This window comes from Diorhabda carinulata, chromosome X (genome assembly GCF_026250575.1).
Source record: "Diorhabda carinulata isolate Delta chromosome X, icDioCari1.1, whole genome shotgun sequence".
NCBI lineage: Eukaryota > Metazoa > Arthropoda > Insecta > Coleoptera > Chrysomelidae > Diorhabda > Diorhabda carinulata.
Window position 1 is genome coordinate 48,517,073 of NC_079472.1, and position 20,774 is coordinate 48,537,846.

General features: G+C 29.2%; 2 protein-coding genes across 10 annotated transcripts in view; one reads left to right on the top strand and one right to left on the bottom strand.

Annotated features, from left to right (window-relative positions):
* LOC130900498 (potassium voltage-gated channel protein Shaker) overlaps positions 1 to 20,774 on the top strand; it is a 291,646-nt gene that overhangs the window by 258,779 nt on the left and 12,093 nt on the right. For 6 of the 7 annotated variants that reach the window (XM_057811172.1, XM_057811173.1, XM_057811174.1 and 3 more), the window contains one exon: positions 143 to 19,207. The gene's annotated coding sequence lies outside the window, so the exon portion shown is untranslated. Of the gene's footprint in view, positions 1 to 142; positions 19,208 to 20,774 lie in introns of those variants that run through there. The other variant, XR_009060190.1, reaches the window with a different exon arrangement.
* Positions 1 to 20,774, bottom strand: part of LOC130900499 (elongation of very long chain fatty acids protein AAEL008004-like) — a 90,569-nt gene that overhangs the window by 18,350 nt on the left and 51,445 nt on the right. The window contains exon 1 of one of the 3 annotated variants that reach the window (XM_057811180.1): positions 3,483 to 3,613. The exons of the other annotated variants lie outside the window; for them this stretch is intronic. The gene's annotated coding sequence lies outside the window, so the exon portion shown is untranslated. Of the gene's footprint in view, positions 1 to 3,482; positions 3,614 to 20,774 lie in introns of those variants that run through there. 3 annotated transcript variants of the gene reach the window in all.

Consider the following 20,774-nt stretch of genomic DNA (forward strand, 5'->3'; position numbering starts at 1 on the left):
TTAAATTCAATCCTACATTACCTATTTTTCTGTTGCTACTATCGACTTTGTTTTATCTGCAAATTATGAAGTTATTTTGATATTTTAAAGGATTGTTTATTTAGTTTATACTATTAATATAATTTACTATTTCTGTTCCCAGTGACGGATACGCTGCGCCTAGAACCGCCAGGCTTTATTTCCCGTTGCCCAAGCTGCTGTCCCTTACGCGACATTCGACATCCATTCTTTCCATTCTTGCCTTCTCTTCCATCGTTATCTGCTTCATCAGACGCAGAATCAATTATAACATCAAGAGCTACAAACCGAAGAAGAAGAAGAAGGAGGAGGAGGAGGAGAAGGAGAAGACGAAGACGAGTAATAGAAGCAACAACTCGCGTAATATTACCTTCAAGATTTAGAATCACTTATCGCGAGTGTTTGTGCGCAGTGATCCGTACATTATTTGGACTGTTACATAAAATTCCTAGAACCTTTACTCGGTACTTTTGTACAAGCATTACGATTGTTTTTGGGTGAGATATCCTGCCAAAAAATATTACATAATTACATAATAAATACCTATAGATAATAAATAATTTTTAATGATAACGATTGAGTAACATCACTATTTGGCTATCGGCGAAAAAATATTTGTTTTTTTGCAGATGTGGTTCACAATCACACCTATTATAGCAGACAGACATATTTAATAAAAATTAATCCACGGTAATCCAATCAAACTAACCACAAATCTATTTATAAACATCATATTCATGATAACAATATATTTATTTAAATTTTATTTCTTTATTTAAACTTATTTTTATACGGAGGTTCATTTGAACTCAGTTGCTTCTACTTGCAAAATAATGATTCCAATTAAATCACTAAACAAATTTTCTCATAAGCAGTACCTACTAAAAAGTATGATAACTTCTAGAACCATTTGTTGGTAATAAAAGTATGTCTATTTTCACATTTTTCAAATTGTTAACGTGTACTTATTATTACTTATAAGTATCACGTACCGATATGAACATTGTTCATATTTATTATTTATAATAATGCTAGGGTCACGATTTAAAAAAAATACGTTAAATACTTCCTATCTTTCGAATTTGGTAACGACAATGTCAATTCTTACAACAAAGCAAGGACGGTCCCAGTAGCTAGAACAAGTACTAAAACTAGTAATTGATGTAAATTTGAGTTTTTTCAAGTTGTTACACACATTTTAGTGTTTTGGAATGATTGAATAAAATAGCAACGGTTGTTGTATTAGATTAGATCTTTTCTTTCCGCATTTTGAGTATGTGAAGAATTATCTAATATTGTATATGAATAGACTAGTATTGGAAAATTTGTTGAGTTCAACAATTGACATCCCGTAGAAAAACACGCGATGCTTCATTGGTTTTATTGGCCAAGTAAGATCAATAACATCTTGCACAAATTTCATGAGGTCCAACGAGATACTATGCCTCTGCTATTTTGAATTAAATTCCTATTTAACTGAAATCAACTCTCCTGTCTAGACGTGTCCAGTCCCCTAGAATCTGATTCTATTCTATTTACTGAAAGACTTACTTGATCTAGTACTAAATAATTAAGATTACATAGTTTCATTAACTAAATTATACCTACTGCTTTCAGTACTTTCACTGGTTAATGAAGCCGTGTAAATCCTTCTCAAGAGTAAGGAGATTTGAATTTGTGAGAACAAATGGACGCAACTTGGAGGGATTTTTTCACATTGTTCAATATATTACTAAGCACGTTACTAACTTTACTTAATCTTATTTTATCTCGTGGACTTTTCTGCATTTCTTTGTTCGTTTCTAAAGCTACTTTCTATTCTTCTGCAAATTGTTTCAAATAACACAGAAAGTTTGGCCTGTGATATATTCTGTATTCTAATGTTAAATGGTATTGTTTATACCAGTTTCGTACAATATGATGTACTTTAGTTTCAACGTCATCCTAACAGTTAACTGCGCAATCTAAAGATTGCAGTAAAAACAAGAAAATAAAGGATTTAGCTAATCGAAACAATCAGATTCACTCAGAATATTCTGTCTCATATCTATTCTTCACCACTTTCTTCGGTCTATTAATTATTAATTAATTAATAATTAATTATTAATATAAACATATTTTCTTTGGGTGCCCTCTTTTTCTTTTCTCTCCTTCTCCTCCCTCCAGCACCATTTCCGCAAATTTCGGCTGTAATCACCTTGCTCTTTGTGTTCTAAATATTTGGGCTATTCTAGGCTTCTTAAATATCATCATCAGTTCTGTGTTCTCTTCTCCAGATTCCTTATGCCATTTTGACACCGCCATATATTTTCCTTAGAATTTCTCTTTCCATATTTCTAGTTTACTCTTGTATTTTTTTGACATTATCCATGTTTCTCATACAATAAGATTTTTTGCCCTCAGTATTTTGGATAACGATACTACCACTCTGTTACTATTCATTCTCATCTACCTAATTTTTTTCTAGATTTGTAGATGTTACAGTAACTCCTAGAAAATCAACTTATATCAAATTATCTTTGTTTCCACTTGTTATCCATTTAGTATATTTGCTAGTTGCTCCCATCTATGACCTCAGAGCGCATCTCCATTTATTTAGTTTTCTCTTAATTTATTTGTAAGCTAAAATTACTAATAACCTATTTCATTTTTCTCTTCGATCTTGTTAGTTGCACTATGTCATCGGCATATGCAATGCACTGTGCATTATGGTGAAAGATGGAGTCTGTTATTTTTATGTTATTTTGTCTCATCTCTATTTCTAATATATTAAATCATTTCGTAAAAAGAATATATCCTCTTCTATTATTTCTATTATTTGAATTGGTCAATGTCATTTTAATGAGAATTCTCAAGTTTTTGGTATTCCTACCTTTTCAAATGCCTTATCCAGTTTATTTTATAATATGGAATATACAGAATCACAAAGTAGCGTCTGTCATTTTAACTAAATTTATTTTATTAGAAGGAATGTTGAATGCAGAAAATTATTATTGAACAGATACCAGAAACGACTGAAAATTCACAGATTAGTATTAACATTTTCCAATCTGTTACTTTTAAAAATTATATTATATTAAGCATAACCTAAAATAGAAGCATATAGAAAATAATGACATGAAACAAATCTTAACGTTCTGTTATCGCTGTGATAAACTATCTACCAGCCGTCGATAAAAAATTTTTATCAATTCTTTAAACATTTTATTACATTTCTTAACTTCAGATTATATATAATTATATTCTTGTGGACATCATTAATTTCACAGATGAAGTCTGTAATATATATTCTATATATTTTAGAAGATAGGAAAATTATGGAAACAATATATTTGCACAAAATTCATGGAGTATTTTATTCATTATTCTCGTAATTAGCATGAAAAAATAAGAAAGAAAAAATTAATTGGAGATTAAAATATATAATTTCCATTTGAAATGTTAATTTTAAATATCTGACTTACCAAGCTCCCCGACACTTGCGACAATATGTAAGTACTGACTCTGGCAAAATAAAAACAATAAGAAGCTGTAGGTCGATGAAGCTCATTATAATTGTTTTATTCATGAGTCCCACTATCTACCCTGAGAGACTAATTGACTATTTAAAACTTATGGAAAAGCTTATTCATGTTTGTATATTTTGCATTGTAAATTCCAATTTTAAATTAAAAAACTAATTTTTATTATTCTTCAAACAATAGCTGCTGAAAATGTTTTATTGCATTTAATCAACAACTTTATACAGGTCAAAGCACTGATTAGTTCGAATCAGAGGAAAATATAATTTCACTTTATAATAGTAAGTTATAATAGGTGTTTGAAATGTAATTTGCTAAAAAGGTTCTTAATCTCAATTTCTGATTTGCTTCAAAATATTTTTGATAGTATTATTGCCGAATAAAATATTTCTGATTATGTTTAGAAATGTGTCTTGTCTGCTACAAATTCATCTCATAGATCAGTTTTTGTTAAAAAGTACAGTATACCGCCACCACTACTAAATAAATTCCTAAAGTTGAACCGAAATCAACTGTAATGTCTAATTTGTGAAATTGAACCATGTCAGCAATAAATACGTCATGTCGATAGCTAGTTAGCCCGCCAGATGGCGTTTGCGATGAAAGCTGTGTAGTGCTCACACCGAACTTTTCATTAGTTACCAGCACTGTTTTAAGTGCTTGTATTTTTGGGCTGTGTGAAGCTTAATACCTAGGGTTGGATTAGCTTTAGCCCTTGTTACATATCCACCCGCGTAGACGATATGGCCGCGCGTGTGCCCCCGTAGAGCGCCATTTTTTGTAGTTTTGAAATTTCTATTTAATCGAAATGACAAATAATTAATTCATATTAAATTGGCTGAATTTTGTGATTAACTAAATTAAAATTTATTTTCAATATTTCAAATACTGAAGTTACAATTTATATGAAAGATAATTTAATAGAATTTGTTCGGCTTTTAAAAAGGTAATAACAATAACTTCTCGAGAATATCAGACATATTCGTATGTTTAGATTGTAGCCTTCACTTTCCAATAAACTAAGACATTACGCATCAAAAAAATCACAATATTCTAATTCTGCAATAACAAGGCTTCGAATATTATCTCAATTTTTTCGAGCATCAGTGAATGAGGAACAATATTCATGAAAAATATTCAAAACACCGTATATCAAACTTTTTACCATTCCTTTCATGCATAATCACAATCACACACCGAACATTGCCTTTTAAATGTCCAAGTGAATGTGCTGTTACAGGAGTGAGGAATTCCTAGTACATTGTTACTTAGAATGTTGTTTTTTTTGATAATTTTGGCCGATTTCGACAACTCATTCAAATTTGATACGATTCGAATGGCATTCGCGTCAATCGATTTGACATGAAGGTGAACATAACTCCCTCACTCACAGCATTTTTAAAGAAACCTTCTCTGTTTGTTACGTATTACACATAAATCATTGTTCAAACTTTCTCTGTACCCAGATGGAGCCACAGAAACGATTTCGTGTTCTATTTGTGAATCGATATTCACATGATATAGATACTTTTTAATCAATTGAAGCTGATGTTGATATAATCTTCATATACCTGTTTCTCTAAAAACAAAATACTTACACCATATAGTTTCATAGACTGCTACTCAAATTCTCCCCATCAAATGGAAAATTGCAAAACATCTAATCGCTTCTTTAAGAACGAGATTCTAATTTTTCGTAAACCGTTTTATATTCGTGTATTCCTATTATTTTTACATTTTTTGCATTTCAATTATCGAAAGAAAAAAGAAATATTACTTTTAGATTCTTTTTTTGAAAATTTGGATATTCAAAAGGAACAGAATTCATTTCAAATTCGTATAAAACAATTATAATTTATTTCAATCCTTGTAAGAGATTCTAAAGCTATTTAAATTGATTGGTCTATTGAAATTTTCGAAATAATTTGAATCAGTGAAGTTTTTTATTCAACTAGTGAGCTTTTCACTATCCATATTCATATCCAATATGGAAATTCACTAAATTTATAGCAAATATGGAAACAGAGAAAATAATGAAATTATTAAAGAATGAGTGGATAAATATTACATGTGGTAACGATATCAGAAAGTAGGAAAGACAAGCTAAGAACGTTGAACTGAAACCAAAAATGTATAATAAAAGGTTTACATAACACAAATATACAACAGGTCAAATAGAGGCTATAATTTTTTATGTCGAACAAAAAATCACAAATATTTCGATACAACATTGGAAGTCATGTATGGGAAAAAGAACAAGATGAAATGATATTAATTATATAATATAAGAACCATAATTCAAACATTTCTGGGCTTATATACTCATTTTGGTTATGAAATAATAAATATAAAATAACTCTAGATTCTATGGAAAACTAAAACAGAATGCGCTAATCAGATTAGAAACATATATTTTTTGTTAGTATTCTAACCGAAAAATTCCAAATTCAACGGTTTCTATCAATGTAGAAATATTTATCATGAAGATTCTCATTGTATATAATTTTATAGAGGAAATGATTAAAAGAAAGTGCAGGATAAACAACGATTAAACTTGGCAACCGTGTACTACCGTCTTTATGTTCTGCAGAACTGGAAGATCAATAAATTCCAACTCAAACCACACTGAGAAAAATAACATGAAACTATCGTTACCATCAATAAAATGTGAATTTAACAACATATCCAGATATAAAGACAAATTGAATCAAAACCTTGATAAAAGTATCAACTGACAAACTGATATATACGTATTGTATAAAGTTCTATAATTTTTGAAGAGGATTTATTTCTAAATGTACTCGTATCGCTAGTTCCACTTAGGTAGACATTTAATTCATCTACTTATTACTATTATCTATACCACGAGCTTACCATTCCATCATAATTTGGACACAATTCAGCATAATCGATTTATAGAAGCCAGAACTGCTAAATTATTTAAATATGGAAAAAAATACCGTATAATAATTGGTGCCAAAGACATATTGATCCATGAAAGGAATAATAAAACAATTGAAAACAGAAGTAAATTCTGTTTTGTTCGTAGTGAACGTCAATATTATTGATGTGCAGAATTTGTATTTGGAAATCAACGGTGAAAAAAATATGAACCTCATAGAGAAAATAACAATTGTAGTCTTAGGATTTAACTTGTTCCTCGAAGAAGTTGCTTTAACTAGTCTATACTCGTTTCTTTACTAGTTTGATTTAATGTTGAATAAATTTTTTTAACAAAATATGCTTTTTACTACTTGCTTTCAAACTCTGGCTTTACTGGCTTTTGTTGAGGGCTATAAATTATTAATTATAAATCTAAATAGAAAAATAGAGAGCTTGATTAGAAGTAGGTCTGAATCCATTTGGCAGATTTCATTTGTTGCTTCCAAAATAATTTCAAAACAAATTTCTCTCGATACGTAAAAAACGTTTTATCTTTTAAAAAATGTGACAAATTTGAAACAATTAGGAAGATTAAAATTTTCTCTAATGCTAAGCACGGATTTTATCATCAATATTTGGAACACCAAGTTGATATCTTATTCGCTTGAGAGATCATGAAAATGAACTAGCAATATATTTTCTGACGCCTTGGATTATTTTTTTCTCATGCCATTTTTATATGGAATGTATAAAGTGTAAGTATTTTTCTGGTAATAGTCTCCCTTCCTTGACTTGAACTATGATTTCAGGAGAAGTACAACCAGTAGAATTTCACATATTTTATTCAAATTCTTCAGTTCAAAAAATATTTTTACCAGTAGTGAAAAAAATGTTGTATGACTCAAGAGCCCATGGTTGAGAAGTGTATCAATGTCTCAGAACTATTACTTTTCTACCTCAGCGCATAATTTTTGTCCCATATTTGTTAAAAGTCAAATAATTAACACATTTATTCATCCAAAAGATTTTCATGACGAGTCTTGTATGTACTCGATACAAGGTAAAGTAGTCTATATTCATATACACTGGTTGATTCGATCGCTAACAACTTATTTTATGTCAGTGGTATACTTTTAACACAGAAATTGACATTTTAGTTCATAAATAAAAAAATATCTGATAAGTAGAACCCGATATGGATCCGTAAGCATGCATCTGATATACCTTTGGTTAGTAAAACATTGGTTTTCTTCAACAGACATAGATTCTTTTTCCAGCATTACTTTCGCCATACGAATTTGATTGTTAATAATTCCAATGGTTTCAGTTTTATTCGAAAATATGTTCATCAAGCAATAGGGTCGAAATAAGAGCTCACGGCCAATTTCTCCATCTGCTTCAAAGTTCTTCACTAATAAGTATTATAATTTCTCTTCTGGATTCCCTTTATCTATCAACGCTTATGGCTTCACAATGCTCCTAATTTTCTTTCAAGTCCATATCAAACATATGGACTCCGTATAAAAAATACATATTTTTTTCATTATTTTGCGATAAAATTATACCACACATGGGGAACGGAAACTGAACAACATATATCATATATATCATTAAATAAATCTGTTCCTCAGGTTACAATGATAATAGGTATTGCGGGAGCCTACAGGAAGGCTGAACTGACGTTCCTACGAAAAGGAGACATATTTGATGAAGGCACCTTCTTAAAAATTACAATTCCAGAAAGCAAATTTGTCACTGTTACTGCTGGAAATATTGCTGGGGTCAATGTTATTGACCTCCTCAAAAAGTATAGAAATATTAGACCTCCTGCTGTCAGGCAAGCCAGCTTTTTTGTGCGGTATTATATTGTAAAATGTGGCATACAACCCGTCAGCATAAATATCATTGGAAAATTACCAGCAAAAGTTGTTCAGTACCTGGGTCTACCTATTGTTAAACGATACACAGGACATTGTTTCAGACGCTCGTCAGCGTCTCTCCGGGCAGAATCAGGTGCGGACATTCTGAAAATAAAGCAACACGGAGGATTGAAATCTAACAGAGTAGCCGAAAATTATATTTAGAGTTCATTAGAAAATAACGGAAGAACTTCAGAAAACACTGGACAAGAAGTTCAAGAGAATATTCACCAAGAAAATAGACTTACTTTAAATAATTGTGTTTTTAATAACGTTGTCGTCAATGTTTATAAACCTTAAAATAGTAGTGAATTTAAATAATGAGTTAATTGTCAGTTCAAACAATGAAATATTTGTCAGTTTTTACAGTAATTAAGAAATTATTATTTGAAAATTGAATAGTTACGTAAAGTCTTTACATAACTAGTTTTCATAATTAATATACGAAGGTTATGAAAAATTTTTAGCGGAATTAGATAAAAAAATTATTTAACATTCAAAAGGCTCGAACAAAAACGTTACTACTTACTGCATATATATTGAAACACAACTTACAACTACTTCTAATTAAATTTTTTATTGTCGCTATTTGAAATTTTGAATTAGATTTATAATACGTACAAAAAAGGAAGCAATGGACAATTTGAATTATTCATAACTACATGGTATATGGAGAATTATAAATTTTGCTCATATTTCCTAGAACAATTTTAGGTAATGAAATTATTCATACCTACATGGTATATGGAGAATTATATATTTTGCTCATATTTCCTAGAACTATTTTAGGTAATGACATTTCCATTTTTACTTAGAAGTAAATTTGGAATAAAAGATGTGAATGCTAGTATATCAATCATATTAAATAAAAAAAAAACAGAACGCGACATCAAAATAAGTCTCTCCTTTGTACTATACATATACAAGGATTGTCCCACCAATTATCCAAATAATATTGAAATTAAACTAAAATTAAATATTTTCTAAATGTAAAATACTTTTCTTCTCGGCTTAAGCTGATGCTTTTTTATGGGATTAAGTCTTCTTGTTCTTTCTCAATCATTTTTTCATACTTTTCTATACCTGGTTACTCTTTTCTCATTCTTCTTTTCTTTAATTTCTATATTTGACAAATTCTATTGAACCCATTTTTGAATAGATCCGGTGCGTTTCCTTTTTCAAAGCTTAAGATTTACATGTTTAGGTGAGAGAATCAAAGTTTATATGTGTTTTTAGGAATGATAAAATATGGTGTAATGTTGGTATTTCTGTGAGATATAAGTGATGAGAAGAGGCAGAAAATTTAGTTGAATAAGACAATGATAACTACTGGGATATATAGGAAAAACATTATTATCGTAGCTTTTTTGACAGTTCTTTTGTCGCGGTTTTCTGTACGCTTTTTTCTTGATTCATTTATTCAAATATTTTCCTATGTAAGTGTTGTTGGTTAGCCTGATACCTGAACATTGGATTGGGACAGTTTTTCTATGATTTGTTCCTCTATTAATCAAATTTATTGCATTTCTAATCTTCTCTTTGTTTTTCAAATTATTCTTCCACCTCTATTTGGTGTTAACTGTATTTTCTTATCTCATTCTCATTATCTATGTCAAATGAAATATTTCTTTTGCATTTTATTAACTTAAATTGAACTAAAAATATTAATATTAACTAAAAATAAAAAATGGAATCATAGAGACATTATCAATCTTTTTCTTAGGAAATACTTGGGGCGTATAAAACATGCTACTAATTTTTCAAAGAAGTTTATTGTATTAATTTTCCATTTTTTAAAATTTAATCTATTTCTCACTTGCTGATCCTATCGTTATTGTATTTATTCTTATCCAACAATATTTTTTTGCAATATTACACAAGAAATGTTTCAAAAAGCCAATTATATTATGTATAAAAATTAGAAATTATGTGGGCAGTTATTTATAATATCACATTGTACATATATTATAATCGATACAAGCAAATTTTCATATAAAAAGATTGTGATATCGCAAGTTTTGAAAACATTGTCCTGCTTGAACACAGTAGGTACCTAGTTCTTCTTACTATCTATATTTATATATACTCTAATCTAATTTTTTTGGACTTTTAAGCATCTGCTCTATTAGAAAATTCATAGGATCAAGATAGTAAATACTATTACTAAACTTTTTTGGCGTGTAGCATTCTTTATAATAATAGCTTCGTTAGAAATAGATCAAAATGGTAAACTTTGAGAAATTAATCTAGAAATAATAGTGTACTTACATAGAATAAAAATGAATTGTTATCGTGATACCAGAAAAATAGAATGTCGATTTATATAATCTAATAATTTCGCAATCAAGATTTATTGAAGTCTTAATTCAAACTCAGTTTTAACTAACACCACCGCTGTTACAACATTAGAGTTATATCAAGCCTATATTTAAACAATTCCTCTTAGGAGAGACTAGGTATACCATGTTAATTAGAATTAATAAAAAGCAAAGAATATGCTACTTTTTGACATACTTAGGGAATTCTAACTTATTTTATTCTATAATTTCAACAATTTGAATTATTCAATTCAAACGAACGGTAACTGATAAGAAATTTGGGAAATTTGCAAATTCATAGTTAAAAAACTAAATTAACGAACAGAAACTTCGAAGTATGACTTTCCATATTTAACTAATTACTAGAATAATTTTACAGCTTATTATAAGGAATAAGTAATAATCATAAATCATAGTAATTCGGGTAATAGAATTAGAATTGAATCAACTCCAACAGTTGAAAGAGGATTTGTTAACTTTGTCACAGTAATGAACAGTTTCCTCCTGGCATAGCATAAGATATCGGAGGAAAGACTGAAAAAGATTTACAACGTGGAAATTATAGGTGTGTACAAATTTGAAGTTCGTGGAACAACAATATTCATGTAATCAGATAATACAGTGACATGTAGGTAACTCATTGATGTTTGTTTTATGATCCATCTTCTTCAGATAGGGCAACCTCTCACGTCTCTTATTGTTGATCCTACAATGTTTTTATTACATCCATCAAGTAAGTACTATACTGTTTGATAAATTTAGGTTGTTTTGTTTTGTAAGGTGGGATATATGATGAGGTCTAAAAGAAAAGCGTTTTCAATCTAAAATTAACAGTTTTTTTTTCAATTCTCTCAGGTAAAGAACTTTAAATTAACCTTAGGCTTCGAAGTTTCAATCTATTATTTGGAATTAATGATTTATGTTTTCAGAGATGAGACGAAACTTGCGATATACACAGTAACAAAGAATTTCCAAAACAAAATGGCGCTCTACATTCCCAGTCGGGCAATCAAAGATCCGCACTCGCTCGGTCTTCGCAATATATCACTATTTAAATCGAATTCGAATGCTAATAATCAGTACTGTGTAGATAATCAATAATCAAAAATAAACACCGAAAATGATTTACCAACGATGCAAACTACGAAGACAATAATAGTGGAAGATGGTATTTAAAATCTATTTTACTTGTGTTTTTTTTTAAACAGAATATTTTTGTTCTGACAAAATGTATAAAGGTCTAACATATGTTTGTAAAGAAAAATTAGTTTATACGTCATATATTTGATAATCGATGAGATGTTTGCTAGAGTTATATCCAATACTTTTGTATGCAATGAAGTTTATTTGTTTCGAAAAGTACACAAGACAAAAGAAAAAAAATATTGAATAAAAAAGTTAAATCATGAATTGGTAGAGAATAGGTGGACTTAGAGAAAAAGAAACGAACCTATTATATGCTTCTTTTAAACGGAGACATGAAGAGATTATGATGGAAATATTGTAGCTGCTTTGTGGTAAGCACAGATCACCTATATTTAGACGAATCACCACAATGTTATTTGATCAATCCAAATTGAGTCAACTGGGGGTCTCAACATGAACTATTAATATTACATATTTCATAAATTACTAGAAAATTTAATTTTTTATGATGCGTAATATAAATTATTTGATGGCTGATCATAACGCTACCTCACATTAAATTCTCAAATTGAAGTTGATAATATTAATAGATTCGCAATGTCATACACAACATTTATTGAAAGTCATTTCAAAAAATGAACAACAATATTTAATCATCAAGAAAAACTGTACAATCCAGTTTTGTGTCAAATTCACAAATTTCTCATCTACATAATATGCCGGCAGATGCGTCTTGGGCTCTGAATTACAATTAGAAGATTGATTAACCTTATGCCATCTGTGTAGGACATCTATAAAATAGGTGGTTTGTGATGGCGAAAGCACTAGGTGGTAGCCTCGTGCTTACCAGTAAAATGCTGCGTTGAACTCGTTGCATTTCATTTTTTAACTAGCCTGGATAGAATCTTCGGTTTCTTCATAAACTTACATAAATAACATCAAGATTTTGTCCAGACATAGAAATGGCTTTTTATATATCAGCTTCAATTTTCGATATACATGTGCACTAGTGGAAAGCATTACAAAACTGAATATATTCTTTTAAAAGCAAATAAAAATGGTCTATATATGATTTTGTTTAATAAGTAACTTAAAGCTTCTAAGCTCCACCCCTCATCTGCTATCATATAACCTTCCAATCTAACCTTATATCGCTCCTCCAATGCACTAATTTCTTGGTGGAATCTTTCTAGTCTAGAGAAAAGTTTTAACGACGAATTGACAGTTTTAGAAAAAAAAATTAGAATTGATTGCTTTTCAAGGTTAATTATTTAAAAATAAAATCAACTGAACAAAATTTTCAATTTAATTTTAATTGATTAGCATAAGAGAATATCAAAAGAACAAAAAAAAGTTGGCAAATCGAAAAAGTGACTCCATCCAACTTGGTAAAAAAGGAACTATTTCGTATTTTTTTGTGTTAAAGGTATTTATTCAAATATATAGATTATTACACTAATAATAGTTATTATTATACTTAACATAACATAACATTATAATCAAAATTAAACACTTATGACTTCTACAATAGAAGTACAAAAATAATTTAATTTTAATGAGAGGGATGTACTTGATAGATTGACAGCAAATTATCAATATTTGGCTTTATTGTTGTAAAGAATAACCGCAAATCTTCGCAATAAGAAGCTTTTACACAAATCCTCACAGTCCAGGATATTTTTTGGGTATTTCTACCAGTAGCCGAAATTTTTTATAACCTCTTTTAAATGTCACTTCCAGCTCCTCATTAATGCTGAGCTCCAGTATTTCCTCTTGTCATATCACATTCTCCACTTCCATTTTATCAAATGGATTTATGATCCATGGTGGTATTTCCATCGGCAAAATATCTTCAAATCTGATTTTAAAATCATCATGCAGTGCAATCAAATGTCAAATCTATGTCTCAATGCATTCTACCTCCTTCAAGTTTGAAAACTGAGAATATTCTCATAGACAAATATTTTCCTTCATAAATGTCAATTTACCAAGAAAGCTGAAATTATCCTCTTTGCTTTTCTTAAATTGAGATTGTTCCCTTATGATAGTGAGTGGAGGTCATTAATTTTTTTGCACAAATCTGTCAAATACGTATTGTCAAAAAGTAAAAAAAATCGATAAACATTCACCTTTCGAGTACCAGCGTACTTTAGTATGCAACAGCAATCGTTGAAAGTCTTCATCGTTTTCATCGCACAATTGTGGAAATAAGCGCGTATTCAATAGATTGCTTCTTATTTTGCATTAATCACAAATTAAAACGATTGGAGCAATCTATCACACACATTTTTCGCTAGTAGATGTTGTCAGTGGATAACACAGCTCCTTGACATTTGGATTTATATTGGTGAAGAATCAAACAAGTTCAGGCAAGATTGCAACCACATATAACACGTATATATATATATATATATATATATATATATATATATATATATATATATATATATATATATATATATAAGTCGTATTAAGCTGCACGTTTGAACAAGCGTTGCGGACGGGACGGAGGTTAGCGCAGAAACGGCATGTCTCGACGCCTTGTATGAATATGTAACGTTCAAGTAAATGTCGATGAGCTTCTTAAAATATTATCTGCCGATAGGAGAAGTGAAGCCAATATTTTACCACTGTTTACGATTTTGGACACCCATTTTTTGTCACACCCAACGTAGACACTCATCGAGTCTCCCGTAGACCCCTGTTGGTCCCTGGATCACTTTGGGAATCACGGGCTTAGATTATATCGAGGAAAATTGCTAGAGCATCTATTGTTCGAAATATTTTATAGATTATTTGATGGCATTGATTGATAAATGAATCTTCAAAACTAAACTAAATGAAATTTCTTTTGGTAATGGACTGATTTTGTGAAATAGGTTTTATAAAATTAAGAAGATGTATGAAGAAGTTATGAAATCTTGAACTGAAACGTTTTACTTTAATTCATTGATCTAAGTGTCAAGCTAGGTTACAGTATCAACCAATAAAGAGAATATTTACTTTTTAAATTAATAACCTATTCACAACAACTTCATTGGATACAAAAATAAATTGAACTGAATTCTCATTCGATTCAAAAATATGGTTTGTAAATATTGTAATATACAGAACAAACTAATTAAAAATATCAGTCCTATAATCAACGTATTTTAAATTTTGTATTTGTTTCACGTGAAAAGATTTTTCAAAATAATTTTTAAATGTTGTGTTTAATTAATTAATAATTCAAGCACTAAGCATTTCTCTATAATTAAGAAAATATCGTGTGTCTGTGAATTTAGTTTACGTGGAGTTTGAATAAGAAGAAATTGAGTTCTGTTTCAGGAAATTTAAAAAATTAATCTCATGCTTTTATAATGGCAACGTACCAATTTTTGGATTGTATTTTTTCCATTTTAATTGTTATAATCAAACTAAATAAGAAAATATGAACTTATTGACCGATTTCGATAATTTTTTAGAAGTGTGGATTACTGAAATTCAATTTTAGCACTTATTAGGTTTACTAGATCAAGTCTGGAAAACTGGAGAGTTTCTTTACTTTCATGCTATTGATTATTCAATAATAAACAAAATTATGAGATGTACTATTGTATTACATTTCTCTTTATTATAAACTGAAAAAAGCCCCAAATATATAGATTTTTAAACTTGTAGTCCATTTCATTGGGTTCCAAATCGTTATTTTTAATAAAATTAGAATCTTTTTTAGACAATAAGTCTAGTATGTAGTCTAGACTAGTAAGAACCATAATTAAAAAGTATTTTAATGATACTTGAAACCAAATAATTAGAATAGTATAGTTTCCGTGAGAATAAATTCCAAATTCAAATTTTGTTTGAAATTGAAATTACCAATGAAAAAGAATATTTTTTTATGCAATATTCTCAAAATTTATGAATCAACTAATTTAAACACTTGGGTGTCATATTCAACTCATTAATTTCTTATTCACTCCTAACGTAATCATTTTGTCGACACATTGTATATAACGCTACATACTAATTAAATAGCTTTAATGGATATTCGATAACAAATTTAATTGTAAATAATTCTATTTTTGTATTTCTTATAAAAGAGACTTCTAAAATAATCTAATATAACCTTTAACTTTCAGTTTTCTCTGTTTACTTCAACGTGTCTTCCTTGTTTCTCAAAATTGTTCGTTTCTCAGTAAGCATCAAGGAATTTATTATATATAATAATTATCCTTATTCTCCCCTTGGAATATGTTTATTGTTCTCATAATTGATTTGTGTTGATTTCACTGATTTTAGTGTACAAAGTATTTCTCTAATACTTGTAGAAGATGCTGTTTTAATTGGCACTGTTTTATATATATATATATATATATATATATATATATATATATATATATATATATATATATATATATATATATATAATTAAACTGTATAGATATAAAATTTGATCATAGAATATAAAAAAAAATAATTTAGCAATACATTCATTGTCACTGTCACTGCTTGAAAATATATCTTTATATTTATTTTTCACAGTTTTGCAAGTGTTACTAGCATTTTTTTCTAGAAATTTGGAAAGCTGATCTAAGAGAAGTTAAACATGGATTTGAATGGATAGAGAAGACAAAGATGCTTAGAAATAATCCAAGATACACTCCGAATCTGGTCAAATCAAAAGAAATAGGATTTGTACATGAAATTACTTTGATAGCATGGAAAAAAAGTTCCGAAGCTTACCAATAGTTTCTTTGATTTTTTCTTTCCAGACACATATACCAAGTTTCAGAACATATATTACAACTATCATGCAGCGATATCAGACATCATTTATTATGAAACATTTTATTCATAAGATATGATCAGAATAAGTTATTCTAACCTAAAATCCTTAAAACACCTCTTTTAACAAACTTACTAATTGATTACAATTCTACCTAGAGGTATCGATTAAGCTAACTATTTCAATAACACTTATATATATTTTTTTGTAAAATTTGCTATTAGAGAAAGTTGATACGTAAACGACTAAACCAAGGTTAGAATGATATCATTTATATGATCAGCTGAAGAGAAATTTTTTCCAATTATTCAAGAGATGCTTTGTACAATATAATTAGTTAAGAGACTTGAAGAGTCTTCCAATCATACATCTTTAAAGACCACAATAAATCACACGAATTCAAAAATGTCTAAACTACTCCAAGTCCCTATTCATAAACTTGACGTTGCTGCCGTTATCCTAAAAATTATTCATAATATTTTTTTGTTTTTGTTTGGTATTTATGGACGATATTATGGAGAATAACGGAGAGTTTCTTCATTTTGTTTTTCTATTTCTATTTTTTCCTTTTTTTTTCTATTGCTACGAAACTTGCTACGAACGGCCGAAGGAAAAAAATAAAATTTTAATGTTGAGAGTTACAAACGGCAGACGAAGATGTCAAACGGAAACTATGAATGCTTTTACGCATTTTAAAGTTTTTAATTTTGTAACAACAAACGTCAACGGCAAACGTAAAGTTGAGTTTATGGATCGGCCTTTACAGCGTATGAAATAGAATAATACAACTTTCTAAATAAAAATATTAATTTTTTTACTGCAATTCATATGTGGAAAAAATGGTTTCGAATACAATTTATTCTCTATTAAAAGTAATTTCACAGTAACTATATCGAAAAAAATACATCTTCCACTATAAAATGTTGGAAAAGTCTAACGATTATGTCTTCGTCGATTGCTTCATAACTTGTATCAGAGTAAACATGTGTATGTTAATGTTATGGCTGTTTCTTTTTTTTGCGTCGGCTGCAAGATAGAGAGAGACAGTATTGATGTGTAAGAATATAGTTTTTATTTCTGATGGATGCAACTAGAAAAATTAAACAAAATTTCCAAGGTAAAAATTATAGCTCAATCCATTTATCAATTTGAAATATATTAGAAAGTTTGATAATTGATACAGTCTGTTATCATTAACGTTTACTAGAACTAACATTGAATTATGTTTATAATCGTTAAACTACATTCAACTTAACCAGGTCAATTAGACACTTCCTACTGGACCTTGAATCAATAGATTACGCTGGTCTACAAAAAAAGTTGTATCATAATCCGCTCTCAAAAAGTTGCAGTATAACAAAAGCCTAGATTAAATAGAAAAGTATAAGAATTTTAAAACTTCACTCTTGATTTGTCAAATCAAATTTCCATTCAAGTCTTTCGAACTAATATAACTTCTGCTATATCTATAAAGATAAGATAAAAGCTATTTTATGGTTAGATTATTAATCTATCGTTGAATGACTTACTGGAGCTCTAGGTCTAGTGAGGTATCAGTATCTTATTGCTAGATTGATTAGATTCAGTGAATATACAGTATTGGTTTATTTTTTCGAACTTGCGTACACGCTAGATGGAAATGATTTAAGTAATCGTTCTGAAAATTAGTAGTTGCCTTCTTTATAGTATTGTGCTGTATATGAATCAGATATCGGAATATTATTTTTCGTTTGACTCGTGTAAAAAATTCAATTTATCTTTTTCTCTCCGATTTCAGATAAAAAATGTATATGGGGTCGCTGATACCATCGGCTTTTTTTCAAAGAACTTCAAAAACTTTAAAGTGAATACCTAAATTTATCATACAAATAAATTATATTTTTTACTATATAAAATTCATGAAAATCATCGTGTGTCTTAAGTTTTGTTGAGTTAAAATTAAACTAAGGCTCAATGATGGCAAGCTGTTTCAATCGTGAAATTCAAATTGAGTTCTTTACAAATTATCCATTCAAAACTATCTATTTTATCGTTGATATATTTCATTCTATTTTGTTATGAAAAACGTTGGAGAAGTTGAGTATGAATTGCATCTATAAACATGAAACATTTGCATGAAACGCTCTTTTATATGAAATTTATTGAAAATTCTAATTGCAGCATAATAAGCAGAAACATTAATAATAAATTCTATAGTTATAATGTTTTATAAATCTATACTTAATTATCAAAATTGTACTGAAGAATTCTACTCATAAGAAACATTAAAAAGTATTTAACATCGAATTTATTTGTAGATATATTAAATAAATATCGGAATGGCGAGACAAATAACAGGGTTTAAAATAACTAATTTCGCAGTATTGAGCAAATATCATAACGTAACAGTATTTTTGGAAGTAAAAAACTCAAGATTTTCATTAAAGTGATCAGAATAAAAATTCTTCTTACACGTTAACAGAGAAAACATTTCCTGTCCATCTCTCACTTCTTGAAGTCAACATCCCAATCGAGTGTCTAAAAACAGACACCGCTCATTGTCATTTTTTTGTGAGTCAGTATGAATCTAGTCATGTTTGTTACTATTTAAAATATTTTATAAATGTTGATTAATATACGACATTCCTATTTCAACTGTTATTTTTTATCCTTATTCTGAATTCAACAATAATACCTAAAATGTTATAACGCTGTCGTACCATATTTCCATCTATATAACTGGCTGAAGAAATAATGTGTTTGCGAGGAAACTTACCCCAGGTGATATGTGATAAATGGAAAGACTAATTTCGAGCAAGAATTCGAACAAGTCTATGTGGAAATAAATAACAGCTTTGTTTTTTTGCTTCTCCTTTCAAGTACCAAAAATTAATAATAATATGGCTTAAGATATAGAAGATTCGGTTTTTAGTAATAATATTTGAGAGAAAGCCCGAGAAGAAGCCACGTAACTAAATTTCTTCATCCCTTGACCAACAACAGCAGTTTTTTTGAAGCCTTCTCATAACCTAAGTTGAATGCTCTGGTATGCGTGATGTAAAAGTCGAGGAAGTGGCGTTTCATTCGACAACTAAAGCACACTCTCCGATTTTATAGGATAAAAACAATACCCCTATATGTCAATCTCGATATTTTCTCTATTCTCTTTTATTATTATCCTTAAATGTATTCAACGAAATATGAAAATAAAAAAAATCGATTAATGAAGACCAGACACTGAAGCCATGAAGGAAATAACGGAAATAAATGAACTTTATCAAAATGATTTAGATTACGTTACCTAAATTTAGGCTGATAACATTTGAAAATGGCTGCAATTATATTTTGAAATGTAATCAATCAAATTAAAATAACCGGAATCAGTACGAGCTATTTATAGTTGGCATTAATTATCTTGATTCTTATTTCACCTTCTGCATTAGTTTTATTTATCAACGTCGAGCTCAAAAAAGAAAAAATGAATTGAAAATACCAAAAAAAAATTTAACGTTTCTCCTCCAGTTCAATACTAACTGATAAACTTGCATTGTACATTGCCATGTTTGAATGCAATCCGCTTTTTTCTAAACATCTAATCACTTTCATAATATCATTTTCTACATAGATTTATTCACAAGATTTTTATTATTTATACATACATTTTACAGAACAATCTCATGAATAACAACTAGTTAATCTAGATGGATAATTGGGATCAACCGCTGAAGATTACTCTCTACAGAATACATGTTTGATGGAGCACCCAATCATACACAATTTAGTGTCAATCCATTGATATATTGTTAATGTTATTGCAACAATTGCAAATTGAGATATTTCAACTGTTACTACTGAGAAACCGAATAAACCTTTTTCATTTCCTTCGTTAGTTTCTGAACAATACTAAGAACTAAATGTCTTGCTGTAAAAACACAACTCCTAAAGTGAGTATGTATGGTTAGTTTCTCAGTATCTAAATTTGCAGACCCAATAATTAAATTTTCAGTTACCTTAAGTAAGCCACACAAGTCACGGTTTACTGGTGAGAATACTTGTACAGATTTGCCTGCGTGAGTCAAGCGAACGTCTGCATATGTACAAAAAACTGGGCAAATTTGTTCCCATAGACATTCCGGAACAGATAAACCTGTTCGATGAACCTTAATTTGTATCATAAGTACAATAATTGCCTCCTACACTTTTACACATTCCCAAATAATTT